This window comes from Aquarana catesbeiana, linkage group LG11, assembly GCF_042186555.1.
Source record: "Aquarana catesbeiana isolate 2022-GZ linkage group LG11, ASM4218655v1, whole genome shotgun sequence".
NCBI classification, from domain to species: Eukaryota; Metazoa; Chordata; class Amphibia; order Anura; family Ranidae; genus Aquarana; species Aquarana catesbeiana.
Window position 1 is genome coordinate 179,524,795 of NC_133334.1, and position 22,007 is coordinate 179,546,801.

At 41.6% G+C, this 22,007-nt stretch overlaps 1 protein-coding gene across 28 annotated transcripts in view; it reads left to right on the plus strand.

Moving 5' to 3' along the window:
- The first annotated feature begins 1,421 nt into the window (after positions 1-1,421).
- The window catches only part of NRXN2 (neurexin 2), a 3,426,600-nt gene continuing 3,406,014 nt past the window's right edge, over positions 1,422-22,007 (plus strand). For 23 of the 28 annotated variants that reach the window (XM_073605072.1, XM_073605074.1, XM_073605073.1 and 20 more), the window contains exon 1: positions 1,422-1,568. The gene's annotated coding sequence lies outside the window, so the exon portion shown is untranslated. Of the gene's footprint in view, positions 1,569-3,259; positions 3,833-22,007 lie in introns of those variants that run through there. The other 5 variants (XM_073605079.1, XM_073605080.1, XM_073605078.1 and 2 more) reach the window with 3 other exon arrangements.

Consider the following 22,007-nt stretch of genomic DNA (forward strand, 5'->3'; position numbering starts at 1 on the left):
TTCCTCTTTGATCAACCATGGTATGCCTCCAAATTATATTCAAATGTTGGAAACTCTGCATTATATGGGAATGTTATTCCATTACTTTATTTTTTTGGTTGCAGAAGTGTACAATTTTACACATGGGGTGGTACACTTGGTACCTTTAACCAATTTGTCTTTCCTTCCTATCCCTTATTTGTCCTGCTATGTGTACCTTTCTGTGTGCTTTTGGTTTCTCATTGTCTCTTCCTCATTTAATTCCCTCATTCCCCCCTCCCTTATTTTCTGTCCATGACAGATGTCCCCTCATGGATCAATACACTAGTTCTGCCCTTTGTCACTCTAAGTCACAATTGTGGTCTTATCATGCTCAGCAGCTGACAGGCCTCCTACCTCCCATCTCTACACTTTCTCTGCCTCCCTGTGCAAGTACCTCTCTCCTTCACACCTGCAATGGATACATATAGTGATGGACACTACTACTCCCACATTTTCAAGCTGAGAAAAATCTCTGTTGTCAGTGAGCCTGTTACTGTTTAACAGTGATAAGGGATTATTGTCATTTAATGATCAATATTTCATTTTCACTATGCCTTGTCTGAGCATCTGATGGATTGGGACATTGAATAATGGCTTTTCCTCATTGTATTATTTGCCTTGCACTCTACTTTTCTTTCTTTTCTCTACTCTTGTGCTAATTTCTACATATATATTATTACTAAGAAAGTGAGCGTAGAATCTATCTATCCATCCGCTATTGTATTCTTTCATATAAAATATTCCCTTTCTTACAGAGCCTTGGTGTCTTCCTCATTCTCTGTGTTTTCATCTTGTACAGTCTATACTAGATGTTACAATATTAGTGGCAGGTGTCTGCATGTATCATGGGACAGGTTACAGGGTCTCTAAGGATACAGGGCACCGGCTGCCTTGGTGACAGTGTGAGATGTCAATGTACTGTGTAAATGTGAGAGCAACAATGGAAGGCATTCTGTGAGGAAAGAACAGATTGCTAAGTGTTTAGGGAAAGTGAGTGGCTGAGGCAAAGAGAACATGCAACAGATGCAGTGAAGAAAAGGGACAGAGGGAGTGAATGAAATAAACAGGAAGGAGAACATTTGAAGGACGGATACAGAGGGATAGATGCTGTGGTAGGAAATTCGTCAAGAGCATATTAGTGAGAGAGAGAGAGAGAGAGAGAGAGAGAGAGTGTATGTGTGTGGTGCGTTCATGATCTATTTCACCTACTCTTCATATATTTATACTGTTCTATCCATATCCCCAGTCCTATCTTTATATCTTCTCCTCTTTTCTTCCTTTCTCAATCCCTCCCTTTTGTCCTCCTCTCCTCTGCCTCTGTCTCTGGTCTACTAAAGAAGTAGCACCCTTTCCCTCCATCCAATCAGAGGTACAAGGCGTGAGTAAGACCTTCGGTGGGTGTGGTCTGTCTTGGTACTGATGCTAGCATATTCTCCATTGCTGTGATACAGGGAGGCAGCAGTGTCGCCTTTTCTGAGCAATACATAGGCCTGCACATACATCTAAAGGATTCATCCCCTTCAGACTGCAGTCCTTCTTTGAATCAGGTACATTTAATAAGAAACTGGGGTAGATAATCAAGGATTGTTGTAGTATGGAAAATAAGTATTTTGCCTTATTTCACAGTGCCATGATTAAGGATAGCTGTTTTATTTGTTATTTATTGTTTTACTGCAAATAGGCAGGCATGCAAATTATATTGCCTGAGTGGTTCTAGAAAAAAGGTTGAAGAGCTGCGAGTGAAAAATTGTCTGCATTGTCAATTACTAGGCCAAATGCCTAACCAGTCCTTGAACAATTCTGGGATTCTGTATAAAAAAGAAATACATTTATTTTTTCAAATAGATATATATGCATAGGAGCTAACAGATTCCCCAAGTTGCACAAATGAGAAAATGTAGCTGAATTCTAATAAAAGCTGCAAGTAATAAAGTAAATATAAATAGATTGTGTATATTGTAAGTGATTTCCCCTATTTTTAAATAAGGTTAAGACATTTTACATTTCAAGAACCTTAAAAGTAATCTGTGTTTAAGAATTAGATCATTATGAACAGGAAAATACTGGCAAAGCCAGTAATATGTATGTGTTTTTGAAGCCATCTTTGCTTACATCGATTAAGGTGTTATGCTAATTTGTGAGAGCACTGCACAGTTTTAATAGGTAATGAAGACTGCTGCGTTAAACTCTAAATATTCTAATTGATACCTATTGTCTTGTTGTGAAGGATAATGTGGAATTATACCTATCTAGAATTTGCCTGGATTTCTGCAGTCTGTTTTCAAGTGAGCTGTTTAGGGCTTACTTGCATGATAGCTTGTAGTAATATTGTTGGTAGATGTAGTACTATTTAGAATAGCTACATTACTATAGATTTGTTAATTATTTTCTCATCTATTAATCTTGTTCACCATGTAGTGGAAGTAATAAAACATCAAATTACATTAAAGTAGTTGGTTATAAAAAAAAATGAAGATAAATTATGTTTGACAAGTAGTCCTTTTAAAATGAATCAGGGGTCACACATTTCTTTTAACATAACTAACCAAAGTAGGTAAGCTAAGGAACCGACTGACACAATTATGTATGCATACATATGCGTGCATGCATTTGTATTTACGTTTGATCCTAATAGTATTTTTTATATATATATATATATATATATATATATATATATATATATATATATATATATATACACACACACACACACACACACACACACACACACATACATACACCAGCTTTTTATGTGTAGCCAGGTCATTATGTTACTGGAGATTACTCTACATCAATTTTATTTTATGGCAGTTTGTAAGGTGAAGTTGTCCAGTTTCCTTACTACCAACTAATCTGCTTATCTGCTACATATTTGTGATACTTATGATTGAAAAGGAATATGAACTGTTCAACTGTTCATATTTCCTTGTAATATTGTTTTTATGTAGTCTTCCTATTGTTTGCTGTACCCTATAGCACAGAGTGCAGATTAATACATTTGGAAATGTATTAATGCAACTGTAGCATATTTACTTAAAATATTATTATATAAATACAATAATATTCTGGATTAATTTCAGTCCATGTAATGAAATGCTTGAAAAGATTTAATTGAATGTTACTGTTTATTTTTGATAAGATAAAAGCTGTTGAATACGGTTTATTGTATGTGCTCTCAATATAAGGACAGTGCAGAAAGGCAAAGCACAATTGTTTTAGTTTTTATGTATAAGCCATGCTTTTCTGTTGTATATGGCAATATAAATGAATGGTTTTGTGGTTTGCAATGCTATGTACACCATGGAACCTCCTAGCAGTCATAGACAGTGCCAAGAGTTGTGTTAAATTATGCTTATACTTGACGTGAATATAGAAAATTAAGCAAATAAGTCCAATTTTAACTCTACTCATTGTTCTGTAAAATGCCAGTAGGTAATTATTTATTTAAAAAAAAAAAAAAGAGAGATAATTGGTTTATTTATTACACTGGCTGTGACACCAGGGCATGGAAATGTTGCAGCTGTGATGTTTGACAGCCTTTGGTGCAGTTTATAGGGGGAGGCAGCACTGGTAGAGACAGGGAGAGGGAGAAACATACGGAAAAGGGAGAATAGAGAAGGGGGAGGGGAGACACAGACAAACAGGGAGAAACAGACATAGGAGAAAGAATGGAGAAAGAAAAACCAAGAAACACAGATGCTTTGGGAGAAAAAAAAATACAGAATGATATTATAAAAACAAAATAAAAAAGAAGAGACAGAAAAGGAAAAGACTGCAGGCGAGAAAGACAGTTGGAGGCAGTAGGAATAAGGTGGGTGACTGAAACAGATCAATCTAAAGCACCAAAAGGTTGCACATCAAAATACATTCCTATGCATACCATTTACTGTGCCCATGAATACCCATTAATATGTCCAATGTTGCAATCCAATATTCTTGTCTAGGTACATATGTTTGTGAGTTCACCTATTGGATAATATCTATTTATCATGTCCTCTGTCTCTCTGTGGTTGTGAGGTATTTTTGTAAGCAATCATAATTTACGCAAACACAAAAATGCAGGTGTAGAGGTTGCGCAGGTCACAAGATTTTGCCACATCTGGTCACAATTTCTAGTTAAGACTAAACATAATTCTTGTACAGTTTATGAAAACACAATTAACCTTTCCATGTTTATAAGAATGTATAGTACTTGGCATATAATATTTCATTTTCCAAGTTTAACAAAATTATTATGTACGTATTCATGACTGGCAGGCATTTTCTTGTCAGTTGTAATTTGAAGGCATATTAACCCACTATAATCACTGTTAAGTTCAAAAGACAGTAAGCCTAGCAGCCACTTTACAGGTGGCACACCAATACAATGGATACTGACTTGTTGCTATGACTACTGCACATTTTACTTACCGCCTTGCCGCTTAGCATATTGAATATGTTTATAATAGTTCTTACAGCTGTGTTCCTTGATTTTTACTAGAGGTTTTTAATTGTCTTTTTATTTGCAGTGGTAGTCAGTTGTCACATTGTATCCAGCAAGAGTGATAGCAACTCCAGCTGCTAAATCATACCAAGCAGCAAAGTTACATTTTCATGAGTGTGACAGCTAGTGTCAAAAGTTTTATCAATGCGAGTTATTATCATGAGGGCTGAAATGTAAACTTCTTAACACTAAAGTGGAACTTCTCAATCAACATTACTTATTCCTAATCCATATGATGCTAGTATTAGTAAGTAGATAGGAAGGTATCTTATATTTACTTGTTTTAACCTTTTTTTTTTACATTTCTTCAGTTACTTTCTGGTTTCCATGCCTAGGCAAATGATGTTATACAACCCAGGAGTCTTCAGAAGGGAAGGAGGGGCTTTCTCAGCTTAGCTCATTCTGCTTTCATGACTGTTCTAAGGGCAGATGGATTCCAGGAAGTAAATGCTTGGGGGGGGGTGTTCATAGTGATTTCTCAACAACAAAAAGCAAGCATGGAAACATGGACGGAAGGGGCATTTACTTTGAGTATTAAAAAATAATGAAATAGCATTTTCGGTTTGTAGTGCTCAGATACAGTGTAGTTCCACTTTAAGAGCTTTTCCTTTTGCAGCTGGCAGAGTGGGCAGACATTTCTACAATTTGAGTAGAATGGAAATATTTATGTTTTCTTTACATGTCTCCAGTACTAAAGGCAACAATGGAGACACCAGTTGTAATTAATAATTGATTTTAATAGGTCATATTAAAGGACTGCTCGTTATTCAGATGTAAACATACCAATCTATTTTAACTTCTCTATAACACACACACACTGTGTGTATATGCAATATTTATATATATATATATATATATATATATATATATATATATATATATATATATATATACACACACACATATACACACACACACACAGTATATTACCAAAAGTATTGGGGTGCCTTTACACGCATATAAACTTTAATGGCATCTCAGTCTTATTCCGTAGGGTTCAATCTTGAGTTGGCCCACCCTTTGCAGCTACAACAGCTTCAACTCTTCTAGGAAGGCTGTCCACAAGGTTTAGGAGTGTGTCTACGGGAATCTTTGACCATTCTTCCAGAAGCGCATTTGTGAGGTTAGGCACTGATCTAGACGAGAAGGCCTGGCTTGCAGTCTCCGCACTAATTCATCCCAAAGGTGTTTTATCGGGTTGAGGTCAGGACTCTGTGCAGGCCAGTCAAGTTCCTCCACCCCAAACTCACTCATCCATGTCTTTATGGACCTTGCTTGTGCACTGGTCCAAATTATTTGGTGGAGGGGTTTATTCCCATAGACACACTCCTAAACCTTGTAGACAGCCTTTCCAGAAGAATTGAAGCTGTTATAGCTATAAAGGGTGGGCCAACTCAATATTGAACCCCACGGACGAAGCCTGGGATGCTATTATCATATGCGTGTAAAGGCAGGTGTCCCAATAGTTTTGGTAACATAGTGTGTGTGTATATATATATATGTATGTATGTATGTATATAAAGAAAGTTCAGAGGATTGCTGCACAAAAATGTATTGAAATGAAAAACATACAAAAAATGTATCAAAAATGTTCCATTATATAGTTACAGTTTCGGGCTATTGCTAGCGCCTTTCCTCAGATTGGAACATGTCACAATTGAGTATTCTTTTCACATCATTTATAAGAAAGCATAATTGGAATCAATTGCATTAACAAGATCATTATCCATTAGGGATGAGCCGAACACCCCCCGGTTCGTTTTGCAGCAGAACATGCGAACAGTCTATGGGACATGAACGTGAAAAATCAGAAGTGCTCATTTTAAAGGCTTATATGCAAGTTATTGCCATAAAAAGTGTCTGGGGACCCGCGTCCTGCCCCAGGGGACATGTATCAATGCAAAAAAAAAAAGTTTTAAAAATGTCCTTTTTTGCGGGAGCAGTGATTTTAATAATGCTTAAAGTGAAACAATAAAAATTAAATATTCCTTTAAATATCATGCCTGTGGGGGGTTTCCTTAGTATGCCTGTAAAGTAGCGCATCTTTCCCATGTTTATAACAGTGCCACAGCAAAATTAGATTTCTAAAGGAAAAAATGTCATTTAAAACTGCTTGCAGCTGTGATATATTGTTGGGTCCCGGCAATATAGATAAAAATACCAAAAATACCAACAAAAAAAAAAAGCGTGGATGTCCCTTCCAAAATCCATACCAGGCCCTTCAGGTCTAGTATGGATGTTAAGGGAAACCCCTCACCCAATTTTTTTTTTAAATGGCGTGGGGGTCCCCCAGGCACTATATACTCTGAACAGCAGTATATAGACTATACGGCCTGCCCTATATACTCTGCAGAAAATTGGGCCTTAGGTGTTGGTGGTACCAGAACACTGTAAGCCCTCACAGTTACTCTTGTTGGGCGCAGGAACGGGACCCTTCTATGAAATATTATATCAAGAATTGTAATTACATGCCCCTGTTAAACAGGGGCAGAAAAATTGGGCCTTGGGTGGTGGTGGTGGTAGTGCCACAACACTGTAACCCCTCACAGATACTCTTGTTGGGCGCAGGAACGGGCCCTGCTGTGAAACATGACTGCCAGTTTCTTGTCCTTCTGTGGCACCCCCTCTCTCTAAGCTCATGTTATTCCCTTCCTCAACCTGGGAACCAACATCGGAGCCTCCAAATCGCTGCACATCCTCCACAGCATAAATCCACTCTACCAACTCTTCTGCATGTTATGGCTCAATAACACGGTCAGCAGCAGCAAAAAAGGACAAGCGTGTCTCAAAGCCACCTGCAGAGGATGCACCATGTCCACGACCACCACTGTTGACTGTAGATACAGAGGCTGCTTGCCCTCTTTTAGAGGCCTTGTGAGTGTCAGCCTCTCCTTGGTGGCCTTCTGGACATGATGTATTTTTTGTTTTGCAACACCACACTACACTGTAGTAGATACTTTGTACACCGCCTGCACTGTATTAGCAACTGTACTACGGCTGCACTGTATTGTATACTGTGTACACCACCGGAAGTGTAGTAGAAACTGTACACACTGTATTAGATACTGTGTACACCGCCTGCACTTTATTAGCAACTGTACACCACAGAATGCACTGTAAATATAGGCTACACTGGATGCATGTATATTATATATATATATATATATATATATATATATATATATATATATATATATATATATATATACACACACATATACACACACACACATACAGTGGGGACGGAAAGTATTCAGACCCCCTTAAATTTTCCACTCTTTGTTATATTGCAGCCATTTGCTGAAATCATTTAAGTTCATTTTTTTCCTCATTAATGTACAAACAGCAACCCATACCCCATATTGACAGAAAAACACAGAATTGTTGCCATTTTTGCAGATTTATTAAAAAAGAAAAACTGAAATATCACATGGTCCTAAGTATTCAGACCCTTTGCTCAGTATTTAGTAGAAGCACCCTTTTGATCTAATACAGCCATGAGTCTTTTTGGGAAAGATGCAACAAGTTTTTCACACCTGGATTTGGGGATCCTCTGCCATTCCTCCTTGCAGATCCTCTCCAGTTCTGTCAGGTTGGAGGGTAAACATTGGTGGACAGCCATTTTTAGGTCTCTCCAGAGATGCTTAATTGGGTTTAAGTCAGGGCTCTGGCTGGGCCATTCAAGAACAGTCACGGAGTTGTTTTGAAGCCACTCCTTCGTTATTTTTTTTTTTTTTTCCATAAAGATTTTATTGAATAAAATAATTAGAAAACAAGTAGAAAGAGTACAGTCTTATACAGTTGTCACATGACTTCAACAGCACATAACATAATATTCATAAGACTTTAAACAATAATGCTAGTAAGGAGTCAGCCAGGAGGGTTATCCAAGATATGGTTGGGTGCAAAAACATGGCGCCACAAGACAAGGTGTTTAAATACAGTGCACATTTCCCCCCACTCACATCGTCTTCCGGTGAGGATAAAGGGAGGCATTGAGCACCAGACCAGGCCCGGCTAGGGTTCAAAGAAAATCGAGACCCCCCAGGGCGTATGTGCTGAATGTCCTGAAGCATCACACTCAACAAGTGAAGACCCTCATCTTGGACTATAAAATATGGGACAATTACAAAAGAACTGCTGACAGAAAGAAAGAAAGGATAGAGTGATGTAGAAAGAAAACAGAAGAAAAAAAAAGGGGGGAGAAAAAAGGGGAGAAAATTCTTCACACAGAAAAAGAGAATAGGAAAGAGAGAGAGAGTATGTTAAGAAAAAGGTAATGAAGAGGAAAGATGAATAGAGAAAGAAAGAGTCAGATATGGTAGTCCAGAATGAAATATGGGTCAGTAAGAGTAGAAAGAGATAAGGGAGAAGAGGGGAAGGTAGAGCGTAAGGAGTAAGGTGGAGACAAGAGTGAAGAAGGGAATAAAGAGGATAGTAGGCGGGCATTGAGAGAGGTGAAAATCAGAGGTGAATGGTTCCAGGAGGCAACTGGACCCACCCCCCCACCCCCTCAGGACCAGAGGGAAAAAAAGCCCTCCTGACTGGTAGCTGTTATGTTTGCAGGGTAGCCTTTGGGAAGTACTGACGGTATCTTTCAGTAGTCGTGAAGTGTATCCAGCATGACCAGATAACCGTAAACTTATGAACCCTATCCTGAGAAATATGAATGAGCTCCTCCATGTCTTTAGTTTTGGAAATTCTTGCAAACCATTCTCCGATTGATGGAACAGAAGTAGATTGCCAATGTTTTGGGATGCATAGTCTAGCAGCATTAACTAAGTGCATGGCTAAAGCTTTCAAATAGCTTTGTTTGGGTAAGGATGTATGATGTAAAAGAAATTGGGCCGGGGTATAATCGAGGGTAAATGTAGTAATTTGTGTTATTAAATCGTGAACCTCCTTCCAGAAGGGTTGGAGGATTGTGCAGTCCCACCATACATGAAGCATTGTACCCACTTCCAGTCCGCATCGCCAGCAAGTGTTGGGAATAGAGGGTGTAAATTTGTGGAGTCTTGAGGGGGTTCTATACTACCTGGTAGCTATCTTAAACCCATTCTCTTGAGTAGCAACGTTCAATGAGCCCTTGTGTATGTATTCATGGACCTTATTCCATTCATCATTTGTTAAGGGTATCGTTAGGTCCCTATTCCATGAAATCTGTGAGGGCGTAAGGCTAGGAGTCAAGGGTTCATTAAGCAAGGCATACAAAAGAGAAATGAGGTGTCTTTGTGGGATTTTGCGCTGACACAAGGTTTCAAACGGTGTGAGCTGTTTAGTCCCATGAGTTTGGCTTATACGAGTTTCCAGATAGTGTCTAATTTGTCTATAGGTCCAGAAGGAAAATGCTGACGTTTTGGACATTTCTTTGAGTTTGTCTAGGGAAACGATTTTCCCATCAAGATAGAAATGCATGACAAGGACATCTTCATGTGGCCATTCTTTCTGCAGGAAGTTGATGTGGGTACCCAGGGAGAATGCAGGATTCCCTCTTAGCGTAGTTAAGGGACCTGGAATTGAAGCTAAATTTCCCTTGGTTGAGGCCTTCCTAAATGCTAATAGAGACGGGTATATTAGTGCATGTGTAGTTATTGATTGTGGCCAATGCTTAGAGGGTAACCACGGGAGTAAGTGTAGGGAAAGATGCGATACAGCATTTTCAAGGGCGATCCAGGATTTCTTGTTAGTATGGATATTCCAGTCTCCAGTCTCCTCGTAAGGTGGCACGCAATATAATATTTGCCCAGATCCAGCAGCCCTATACCACCCCTGGATTTGGGTAAGGTGAGTCTAGAGTATCTAATGCGGGGGGGGAGAGTCTCTCCATAAAAAGGCCGAGCAAGTTTTTTGGTATGTTATAAAAAAGTTAGTTGGGAGAGCTATTGGGATTGCCTGCATTAGATATAATAGACGCGGTAAAATAAGCATTTTAAATCAGAGCTGCTCGCCCAAACCAAGAAACATTTAACGCCCTCCATTCTTTAAGAAAGTTTTGGGCTTTAAGTAGCGCTACCTGGAAATTCAATGCGTATAGGTTTGATAAGTGGGATGGGATCTGTATCCCGAGGTAGGCGAGAGCGTTTTTATGCCATTGAAAAGGGAAGGATTCTTGACAACTAATCACTTCTTGAGGGGGAAGAGAGATATTCAAGGCCTGTGATTTAGTGTGGTTGATTTTTAAGTTGGATATTTTGCCAAAAAGGTCAATCTCGTGTAGAAGATTTGGAAGAGAGACACAGGGTGCTTACAATGAGAGCAAAATATCATCGGCAAATGCCGCTACCTTGTACTCTCTCCCTTTCACAGCAATGCCTTGAATATTGGGGTTGTTTCTTAGCTTATTGAGGAAGGGTTCTAAGGTGAGAATATAAAGAAGTGGTGATAATGGGCAGCCCTGACGTGTGCCATTACTGACAGGGAAGGCGTTTGACAGGAGGCCGTTAACTCTAACTGCAGCAGAAGGACCGGAGTACAGTGCCATAATAGAGGAAAGCAGACGATTTCCAATTCCAATCGCTAAAAGAGTTTCACGCATGTAGTACCAGGCCACCCTGTCAAACGCCTTCTCGGCATCAAGTGAGAGGAGGAATCCCTGAGTTTTAGAGGAAGATATCCAGTGGTGTAAGTTTAATGTGCGGATTACATTATCTCGGGCTTCTCTACTGGGGACAAACCCTACCTGGTCAAGAGATACGAGATTTGGTATTAAGGGAAGTAGTCTGTTGGCAAGAATTTTTGCGTATAGTTTGATATCCACGTTCAGTAGGGATATTGGCCTATAGTTCGCGACTGATGATGGGTCTTTGCCCTCTTTGGGTATGACAGAGATGTGGGCAACTAACATTCTAGAAGGGTCAAATTGGGCGTCAGCTAAGGCGTTGAAGGTGGTCAGGAGTGTGGGGAATAGAATGTCCGCAAATGTTTTATAGTATTGGAGAGAGTAACTGTCGGGGTATCATCGGCTTTTTGCCTAGCTTCATTTGTTTGGTTGCCGCTTCTTTTACAGTTAAAGATATGGGTTTGTCAAGTTCTAGCTTAAGTTGGGGAGATGTTGGCTTGGGGCTATATCTGGAGAGAAAAGATTTAATGAGTTCTGAGCGGGCTTTCTGAGCGTTTTGAGACGATTGTTTAGGGCGGAGGTTATATAATTTTGAATAAAAAGTCTCAAATTCCTTAGCGATATCGTCATTCCTGACCAGGAGATCTCCCTTGGGGTTACGTATATGATGTATTCTGGTAGAGGCTTTAGCAGATTGAACCGAGCGTGCCAGCAAGCGGCCACATTTGTTCCCTTGCTCATAGAAGATCTTCTGGCCAAGAATGTAATGCCTGCTAGAGCGTTTATCTAGTTCTGCCTTAAGGAGAGCACGGGAGTGAGTCAGCTCCTGTAGAGTTGCAATTGCCTGAGTTCATTTGTGAGTTCTTTCCAGGGATCTGATCGTCTCAATAAGAGAGTTAATAAGTTCTTGGTTTAATTTTTTGGTTTTAGCTGCCAGGGCAATCAATTCTCCCCGGATCACACACTTATGAGCCTCCCAAAGGGAGATAGGAGAGATTTCAGGTGTCGAATTCTCAGTGAAATAGTTATGAATGCTTGTGCGTATGTGATCAAGAGAAACTGGGTCCTTGAGCAGTGAAGGGTTAAAACGCCATGTTTTAGTTCTTAGTTGGGTTTCGGGAAAAGACAGTGTAACCATAATGAGGTGGTGGTCTGATAAGAACATTGGTTCTATCGTAGATCGTTGTAAAAATGGCAGGTCCGATTGGGAGAGAAAAAATAGTCAATTCTAGATTATTTTTGGTGCGGTGCACGTATCGTGAAGGGTCAGGTTTTGTAATTGAGTTTTGATCTGACGTAGAGCTCTGTATGGTAGGGCAGATGAGCCTGAAGAAGAATCTAGTAGTGGGTTCAGGGGAACGTTAAAGTCCCCTCCAAGGAGTACTAAGCCTTTCTGGAAGGATGCCAATCAGTCACAGATATCTCTCAGAAAGGAAACTTGATGATCATTAGGGCAGTAGACATTTGCTAGTGTTATTGGTTTGTTTGCGTACATCCCTTTAAGGAAAATATATCTGCCTGTCGGGTCAATCAATGAGTCTGAAAGGAGATTAATATTGAGACGCCTTTCATCTTGGCATCTGGGTTGGTGGCATGATGGGCCGATCAATATATGTGATTGGAGAGTTTAGGAGTAGCATCGGAGCAAAAGTGGGTCTCTTGTAGAAAGATAAAGTGAGCTTTGTGTTTAGAAAGTGATGACAAGACCTGGGAGCGTTTCTCAGGTAGGTTAAGGCCTTTTACATTCAGAGATATACATTTTAGCGTCAAGGACTGTTCGGTTAATGGTTTTGATTGCATGATTACCCTCAAGTTGTGATTGGAAGTCAAGCCCTACCAAAGTATATTGCGTTATGGAATAGTAGATAATGTGTAGGGACTGTCAAAGAGGGGATGGGAGCGGGCCCAGCCAAGCCCCGGAACCTCGGGGATAGAGCAAAAGAGGCAGAGAATTAGTGGGGAGGGAAAGAGGGGGAGAAATGAAGTGGGAGTAAGTACGGGGTATGGGGGCGGAAAGAAAGGAAGAAGGGAAATGGGAGGTGAAGAAGAGAGAAAGAGAGGAAAGTGGTGAACAATGATACAGGGAAGGAGAGAAGAAAGGAGAAAAACCGAACAAGGGACAAACCAGAGGTGAAGCTAGATAATCTGCCTCATCTGGGGGAAAAGAATCCTGGAGTGTCAGCTAGTATCCCTAAGGAACCGCTGTGTGGGGGAGTGAGAAGAGACGGGGACCTCAGGTTGGGTGCGGGCCGGGGAGCAGACCCGCTAATATGCTGAGGGAGAGAAATGTAGACTACAGTCCTGTGGGGAGCCCACTTAACATTTTACTATGGGACCACCGGGATCTAGGCAATGAACCCCTAAATGGAACAATTAGCAATTTTAAGAAAAGCAAGAAAGAAGGTAAAGCATATAGAATGTATACCTTAACATTTCAGCCATGTAATAAGCATGCCAAATAAAGAGGAGAAAATAACAGTAAAAACCAAAACAAAAACAAGAACATTCCCAATGCACACTGTGAGAAAGTTAACAAGCTTAAACATTTCCTACCAAACAGAAGGCTGGTTACCATCGTAAGTGAGAGACAAAAATGGCAAATCCCAAGAGGAGAGATAGAGAGGGGAACAGAAAGGGAGAGGGGAAGGGGGGATGGGGAGATCAGGAGGGAGGAGGGAAGGGAGTAGGGTAAGGAAATGAGAAACATTCAATCTGAAGGATCATAATATGCAGCTGTGCGTTTGCAGGACTATTGATTGATCAGTAAACCCCTTGGGGGATTCACCTATCTGATTGAGTACATTGTGTGTGTTACAAATCCTAAGATAAGTGGTTTGATTACCGAAGACCAGGGATGTCTAGGCAAATTAGATCTCTCCCTCTTACCTTATGGGCAAACTGTGCAAGAGGTGATCAGGATCAATATAAGAAGGTGAAACCCATGAGGGGGGCACCCCGAGCTAGGTAAGGAATTTGAGGGTGACATCCCTGGTGATCAGTGTAGTAGGAAATCCGCCTTCTCTAAATACATATACATGGTATCAATAAAAATATTGTTCTTTGTGCATTGTTTCTTACCGCTAACCTCATACACGAATTGCCTATAATAATGAGTGAGTTGTCAGAAACATACACACCCCCCGCCCTATACAGGTGCAAATACTTTTCTCCCATCTGATCCTCTTTAAATAACCTCCAAATGCAAACACACTTGTGCTGCATATCCAGGTTGGATTTCTGGGAAGAGGTCATGGCCCTACAGACTACAATCTGCAAGTAAGCTCTATCTCTAACATCACTTTAAACATTGAACTATCCATGCAATGTCCTCTCTGTACCTGATGCCATTATGATATAGAGCTCTGCGCATTGTGCATATCTCTATCTAATTCATTCAACTTATATTAAAGTTTTGTTCGGACGCTGTAGGACACAGTTGTCAGGGTTTAACGCACCTATATTGGCCCTAGACACCTACCACCCTTATATACCTACTTAGGCACCAATATATTATATTAACATATATAGAATATATATATTAACTTTTGCCAACCCCTTCCCGTCTCCCCCCCCCCCTCCCTTTCATAGAACCCAATATTTGACCATAGGATCCAGATGGTTATAACCATACTAACCACATATATTATACACTCAATACTTATCTTCGTATAGATTTTTGTCTATACGAATGATGAACCTTTGATATCTATACTCCAATATCATTATTATTATCTTTTATATGTAGGGACGCACATTCCCCTTCTACATTGGTTGTTCCTCGTGGACGCTGGTGTTCTGGCGTGCCTCACCGTATCTGTATGGCTTCTATGACCTCTCCTTGATATACATCATAAAATTCTCCACACCATCTTTGAATCCAGGCCTCTATTATACAAATCTATACCTGGCCTTCCCTAACCGAATATGTGTTGAAACTGATACCATGATGATAATGACCTGAAGTATCATACGGCAGACTGTCAGACTATAGTCCGTTGCTTTATATGCAGCTAACTATTTGAACGAGTAAGTCCCCATAATGTTTCATACTACTTTGAATTTCTGGCGTATCCTGAGCCTGTATTTTTATTCATTCTATTTTATCTTTATCATTTTTTCATTCTCATTTTAGCTTATCCCCTATTCTCTTTTCTTTGCCTCCATAAATCCTGCCTTGTTAAACCTTCTATACCTATGATATACATCTATGATATATATGTACATATGTGTGTGTATATATATTATATATATATATATATATATATATATATATATATATATATATATATATATATATATATATATATACATATACACTAATGACTGGTATGTTTTACTAATATACTTCCCCCAGATCATACAAAAAAATCCCCACAGGAAACCCCTGAAGAAGGAACTGAATTTTTTCTTATCCGAAACATGTTGGGCTCCTATGTACCACATACATGTATGCTTATTCTTACCAATGTGCTCATCTGTGTGGTCTAGATATTTTTGTATGCATTGTTCACTTTTTTATAACTATTTTTGTATATTTCAATAAAGTATAATCTTTTTCTACTATTTCTGGGCATTTCTCATACCAATCACACTATTTAGTACGTCCCCCTCTCTTTCTACTTAGGTTACTCATTTATTACTCTTTACCCCTTCACCCGTACCATCCCAGGGTTTCCTCCTCTCTATTTTTTATAATAATGAGTGAGGGGAAGGTATATGTCATCCTCTAAAGCAGTATCCTACAATGAGAAGAGAAAGGCAGTTCGTGTTTTGCTCATTGAAATTTTTGAAGGCAGAGGGATTCTGGTGTATGATCCATTCCAGAGAAACAGGCAGGTTATACTATTTTTAGACCCTCGGATAGGGTGCTTAAAACCCTATAAAATAAAGTAGGATAAAATAAAGATGAAATAAAATGAAAAATGAAAAAAAATGAGATAGAGGAAGTCTCTATGTGAGAAATCGTGGTCGTAGTACTTTGAGCCCTAAATGCTATTTTCCAGCTCTAAGCAGGCCGGGCTTGTGGAGTATAAGGGAGTCACTGCAGGTAACAGACGGTTGAAACTGGGGAAGAGAGAAATAGGTGAAGGAGAAGGGTGCCGGAGAGTGTTGAATGATTGTCTCCCTAGAAGGTAGTATGGTACACAGCACAAAATGGGGCAGTGTGCATCGGGGGTTAAGGCAGTAACTCACTGATGTTGCGACATGGCTGAGTGGGTACAGTTCAGTCATCCAGATGGTTGCGTCCCGGGGGTGACGGCGGTACACAAGCAGGGCTTCGTTGGTAGAGGTCGCGACGGGATGAGTGTGCTTTCGGAGATGCCGAGCCTGCCTTGCGTCTACGTGATCTCTGGCGCGGAGCTTTCGGAGATGGGTTAAGGGAAACCGGGAGCCACGGTTCCGACAGGAAGAAGAAGAGGTCATACCATTCCGGAAGTTTAATCCGTGGGAGATCGAGCTGGTCACAGAAATTCTTTAGGTCATCTGGTGTGCGGAGAATAGCAGAGCGTCCCCTGGTGGACGCAGATAGGGCAAAGGGGAATTTCCAGCGATATTGAATGTTTCTGGCGCGAAGTGCATTCAATAAAGGTCTTAGGGCTCTTCTATTTTGTAGCGTAATCTGTGACAAATCCTGGAATAGTTTTATATCAGCCCCATTGAAAACTACTCGACCCCTTTCCCTGGCCTTCCGAAGGATTTCCTCCTTAAGGGGAAAGTTCACCAAGCAGCACACAATATCCCTAGGTGGTTCGTTCTCCCTGGGTTAGGGGCGTAGAGCACAGTGGGCCCTTTCCATATCAATATGTGAGTCGGCAGGTCTACCTATTAAATCGTTGAATATTGCTGAGCTCTTCGGGCAGTTCCTTTTACCTCATGATTCTCATTTGCTCTGACATGCACTGTGAGCTGTAAGGTCCTATATATACAGGTGTGTGGCTTTCCTAATCAAGTCCAATCAGTATAATCAAACACAGCTGGACTCAAATGAAGGTGTAGAACCATCTCAAGGATGATCAGAAGAAATAGACAGCACCTGAGTTAAATACATGAGTGTCACAGCAAAGGGTCTGAATACTTAGGACCATGTGATATTTCAGTTTTTCTTTTTTAATAAATCTGCAAAATGTCAACAATTCTGTGTTTTTCTGTCAATGTGGGGTGCTGTGTGTACATTAATGAGGAACAAAAAAATGAACTTAAATGATTTTAGCAAATGGCTGCAATATAAAAAAGAGTGAAAAATGTAAGGGGGTCTGAATACTTTCCGTCCCCACTGTGTGTGTATATATATATATATATATATATATATATATATATATATATATATATATTTATTGTAGCAGAGCGTTGCCCTGCCAGGGTCTAGAAGGAGGATGTGACCCAGAATTCTCAACCAGACGGGTTGAGGGGCTCCAGGGAGCATGTAACATGAAGGGGAAACTGGCCTTTCAGTTTCCTCAGTGTTTTGTAAAGTCCACTTTGGGACCTGGAGCTCTGGGATTTCTGAGAGATCCGGGTGAGATCAAATACCTAGTCCTGGGTCCTGATTTTGAGAACAGCCAGCACACTGATTGGTCAGGTGTGTGCTGGGCTTTTAGTAGTAACCTGGCCATGGTTCTGGGCTCCACCCGGTCCAGGGAGCCAGAAGCTGTGCGCGTTGAAGGGCTTCAAAGCTGTGTGCACCAAGGTGGTCGGTGAAACAGTCTGTATGAGACAGACAAGGGCCTGGAGCGTAAGGCCAGGGCTGCAGTGCTACAAGTGAGAGCCAACTAGGCTGAATGTAGTTTTGTTGATGAAAAGGAATGCTGAAACCCCTGCGAGGGAAACCTATCTTTGTTCGTTGAACTTTCTTTTAATAAAAATGGGCAAACAAAGCCCTTAAAAAGAAGTCCTTCAAGCTCTACATTTGATGGGAATCCTTTACAATATATATATATATATATATATATATATATATCAAATACACTGCCACTAACTGAATAACCTGCCTGCTTAATCTAACTCAAGCTATCTCTCTGTCTACGCTAGGGATGAGCCGAACACCCCCCTGTTCGGTTCGCACCAGAACATGCGAACAGGAAAAAAGTTTGTTCGAACACGCGAACACCGTTAAAGTCTATGGGACACGAACATGAATAATCAAAAGTGCTAATTTTAAAGGCTTTTATGCAAGTTATTGTCATAAAAAGTGTTTGGGGACCCGGGTCCTGCCCCAGGAGACATGGATCAATGCAAAAAAAAAGTTTTAAAAACTGCCGTTTTTTCAGGAGCAGTAATTTTAATAATGCTTAAAGTCAAACAATAAAAGTGTAATATCCCTTTAAATTTCGTAGCTGGGGGGTGTCTATAGTATGCCTGTAAAGGGGCGCATGTTTCCCGTGTTTAGAACAGTCTGACAGCAAAATGACATTTCGAAGGAAAAAACCCATTTAAAACTACTCACGGCTATTGCATTGCCGACAATACACATAGAAGTTCATTGATAAAAATGGCATGGGAATTCCCCACAGGGGAACCCCGAACCAAAATTAAAAAAAAAAAAATGACGTGAGGTTCCCCCTAAATTCGATTTTAAGGGGAACCCCGCGCCAAAAAAAAAAAAAAAAAACCGGCATGGGGTCCCCCCAAAAATCCATACCAGACCCTTATCCGAGCACGCAACCTGGCAGGCCGCAGGAAGAGGGGGGGACGAGAGTGTGCCCCCCCTCCTGAACCGTACCAGGCCACATGCCCTCAACATTGGGAGGGTGCTTTGGGGTAGCCCCCCAAAACACCTTGTCCCCATGTTGATGAGGACAAGGGCCTCATCCCCACAACCCTGGCCGGTGGTTGTGGGGGTCTGCGGGCGGGGGGCTTATCGGAATCTGGAAGCCCCCTTTAACAAGGGGACCCCCAGATCCCGCCCCCCCCGTGTGAAATGGTAAGGGGGTACTTACCCCTACCATTTCTATAAAAAACTGTCAAAAATGTTAAAAATGACAAGAGACAGTTTTTGACAATTCCTTTATTTAAATGCTTCTTCTTTCTGCTATCTTCCTTCATCTTCTTCTTCTGGTTCTTCTGGCTCTTCTGGTTCTTCCTCCGGTGTTCTCATCCAGCATCTCCTCCGTGGCGTCTTCTATCTTCTTCTCCTCGGGCCGCTCCGCACCCATGGCATGGGGGGAGGCTCCCGCTCTTCTCTTCTTCTCTTCTTCTCTGGGCCGCTCCGCACCCATGCTGGCATGGAGGGAGGCTCCCGCTGTGTGAAGATGTCTCTGACGGTTCTTAAATAACGGGGGGGGGGCACCTGGTGACCCCGCCCCCCTCTGATGCACGGTGACTTGACAGGACTTCGCTGTGACGTCACGGGGAATGCCACAGGGAAGTCCTGTCATGTCACTGTTATTCAAGAACCGTCAGATGAGGAGACGCCGTCACACAGCGGGAGCCTTCCTCCATGCCAGCATGGATACAGAGCGGCCCGGAGAAGAAAATGAAGAAGAGAAGAAGAGAAGAAAGAAGAAGAGAAGAAGATGATGAAGAAGATGAAGAAGATGAAGAGAAGAGCGGGAGCCTCCCCCCATGCCATGGGTGTGGAGCGGCCCGAGAAGAAGAAGATAGAAGACGCCGCGGAGGAGATGCTGGACGAGAACACCGGAGGAAGAACCAGAAGAAGAAGAAGATGAAGGAAGATAGAAGAAAGAAGAAGCATTTAAATAAAGGAATTGTCAAAAACTGTCTCTTGTCATTTTTAACATTTTTGACAGTTTTTTATACAAATGGTAGGGGTAAGTACCCCCTTACCATTTCACACAGGGGGGGCGGGATCTGGGGGTCCCCTTGTTAAAGGGGGCTTCCAGATTCTGATAAGCCCCCCGCCCGCAGACCCCCACAACCACCGGCCAGGGTTGTGGGGATGAGGCCCTTGTCCTCATCAACATGGGGACAAGGTGTTTTGGGGGGCTACCCCAAAGCACCCTCCCAATGTTGAGGGCATGTGGCCTGGTACGGTTCAGGAGGGGGGGCGCACTCTCGTCCCCCCTCTTTTCCTGCGGCCTGCCAGGTTGCGTGCTCGGATAAGGGTCTGGTATGGATTTTTGGGGGGACCCCACGCCTTTTTTTTGGGGGGGGCGTGGGGTTCCCCTTAATATCCATACCAGACCTGAAGGGCCTGGTATGGAATTTAAGGGGACTCCCACGTCATTTTTTTTTTAAATTTTGGTTCGGGGTTCCCCTGTGGGGAATTCCCATGCCATTTTTATCAATGAACTTCTATGTGTATTGTCGGCAATGCAATAGCCCCGAGTAGTTTTAAATGGGTTTTTTCCTTCGAAATGTCATTTTGCTGTCAGACTGTTCTAAACACGGGAAACATGCGCCCCTTTACAGGCATACTATAGACATCCCCCAGCTATGAAATTTAAAGTGATATTACACTTTTATTGTTTGACTTTAAGCATTATTAAAATCACTGCTCCTGAAAAAACGTCCGTTTTTAAAACTTTTTTTTGCATTGATCCATATCCCCTGGGGCAGGACCCGGGTCCCCAAACACTTTTTATGACATGAGTTCGACTCGAACTCGAAGCTCATCCCTAGTCTACGCCAACAACACTACACACCTCCGCTTTGTAAGCAGCTTTATATAGTGTGGGTCATGGACTTAGTCCCCCTGAGCCATGATTGGCCAAATTATGGCTCTTTTAGCAGGTCAGGTGCATGCTTTGGCCAATCATCATACAGCAATGCACTGCGATCACGCAGTGTATTATGGGGCGTTCTGCGGTGCTCGAATTTTCCATGAACGCCCCATATGTTCATTTTAGAACAAACTAAACACCCGATGTTCGAGTGGAACTTACGTTCGACTCAAAATGTGGGCTCATCCCTATTATCCATCATCACATGTGTCAAAGATCTCTTTAATCAGAAATGGCAAGATGAAAAGACTCGAAGCTGGATACAAATTCCTATTCACTCTAACACGCATCCCTGGTGACAACCTGTGATATAAAATAGAAAAAAGAAGAAATAGAGAAAAACATATGTCTTTTTATCTTCATATTCAGTAAATACAATATACCGTATTTATCGGCGTATAACACGCACTTTTTTCCCCTTAAAATCAGGGGAAAATCGCGGGTGCGTGTTATACGCCGATCCCCTGCGATCCGGAGCTGTCAGATTTTCAAAATCGCCGACCGCGATTTGAAAATGGCGCCGCCGGCGCCGAAATACACAGTGCCGGTCCTCGGCTCTTCTCGGCCACTTTCGTCTTCACTCGAGCGCCCCCCGAACCTAGCCGAGTGTACTCGGCTAGGTTCGGATAGCTCCGCTCGGGACTACGAGTGGAGCCGAAAGTAAACGAGAGCCGCCGAGAAGAGCCGAGGACCGGCTCTGTGTATTTCGGCGCCGGCGGCGCCATTTTCAAATCGCGGTCAGCGATTTTGAAAGACAGGATGGCAGGGATCACAGGATGCAAGGCTGCATTGGGGAAGGTTGCACTGGGGAAGGCTGCACTGGGAAGGCTGCACTGGGAAGGCTGCACTGGGGAACGCTGCACTGACAAGGCTGCACTGACAAGGCTGCACTGACAAGGCTGCACTGGGGCAAGGCTGCACTGAGAAGGCTGCAATGATGGGCATTTAAATGTAAGTTTTTTTTCCTTCAACTTCCCTCCTAAAAGTTTTTTTTTCCTTAAAATTCCCTCCTAAATTGGGGTGCGTGTTATACGCCGGTGCGTGTTATACGCCGATAAATACGGTAATTTAAAACGGGTCATATGTTGAGTTTAACACTTTGGGGTACATAGTATCTAAAGAGTGAATCCACTGTACTTCTTTCCTTCCCCAAATTAACTCACGATTACCACCTCTCCTACTGCGACTTAATCTATAACCATAAATTTCAGTTGAGAAATCGCATGTCCCTTTTCAACAAAATGCCTAGCTAATGGAAGTTGAG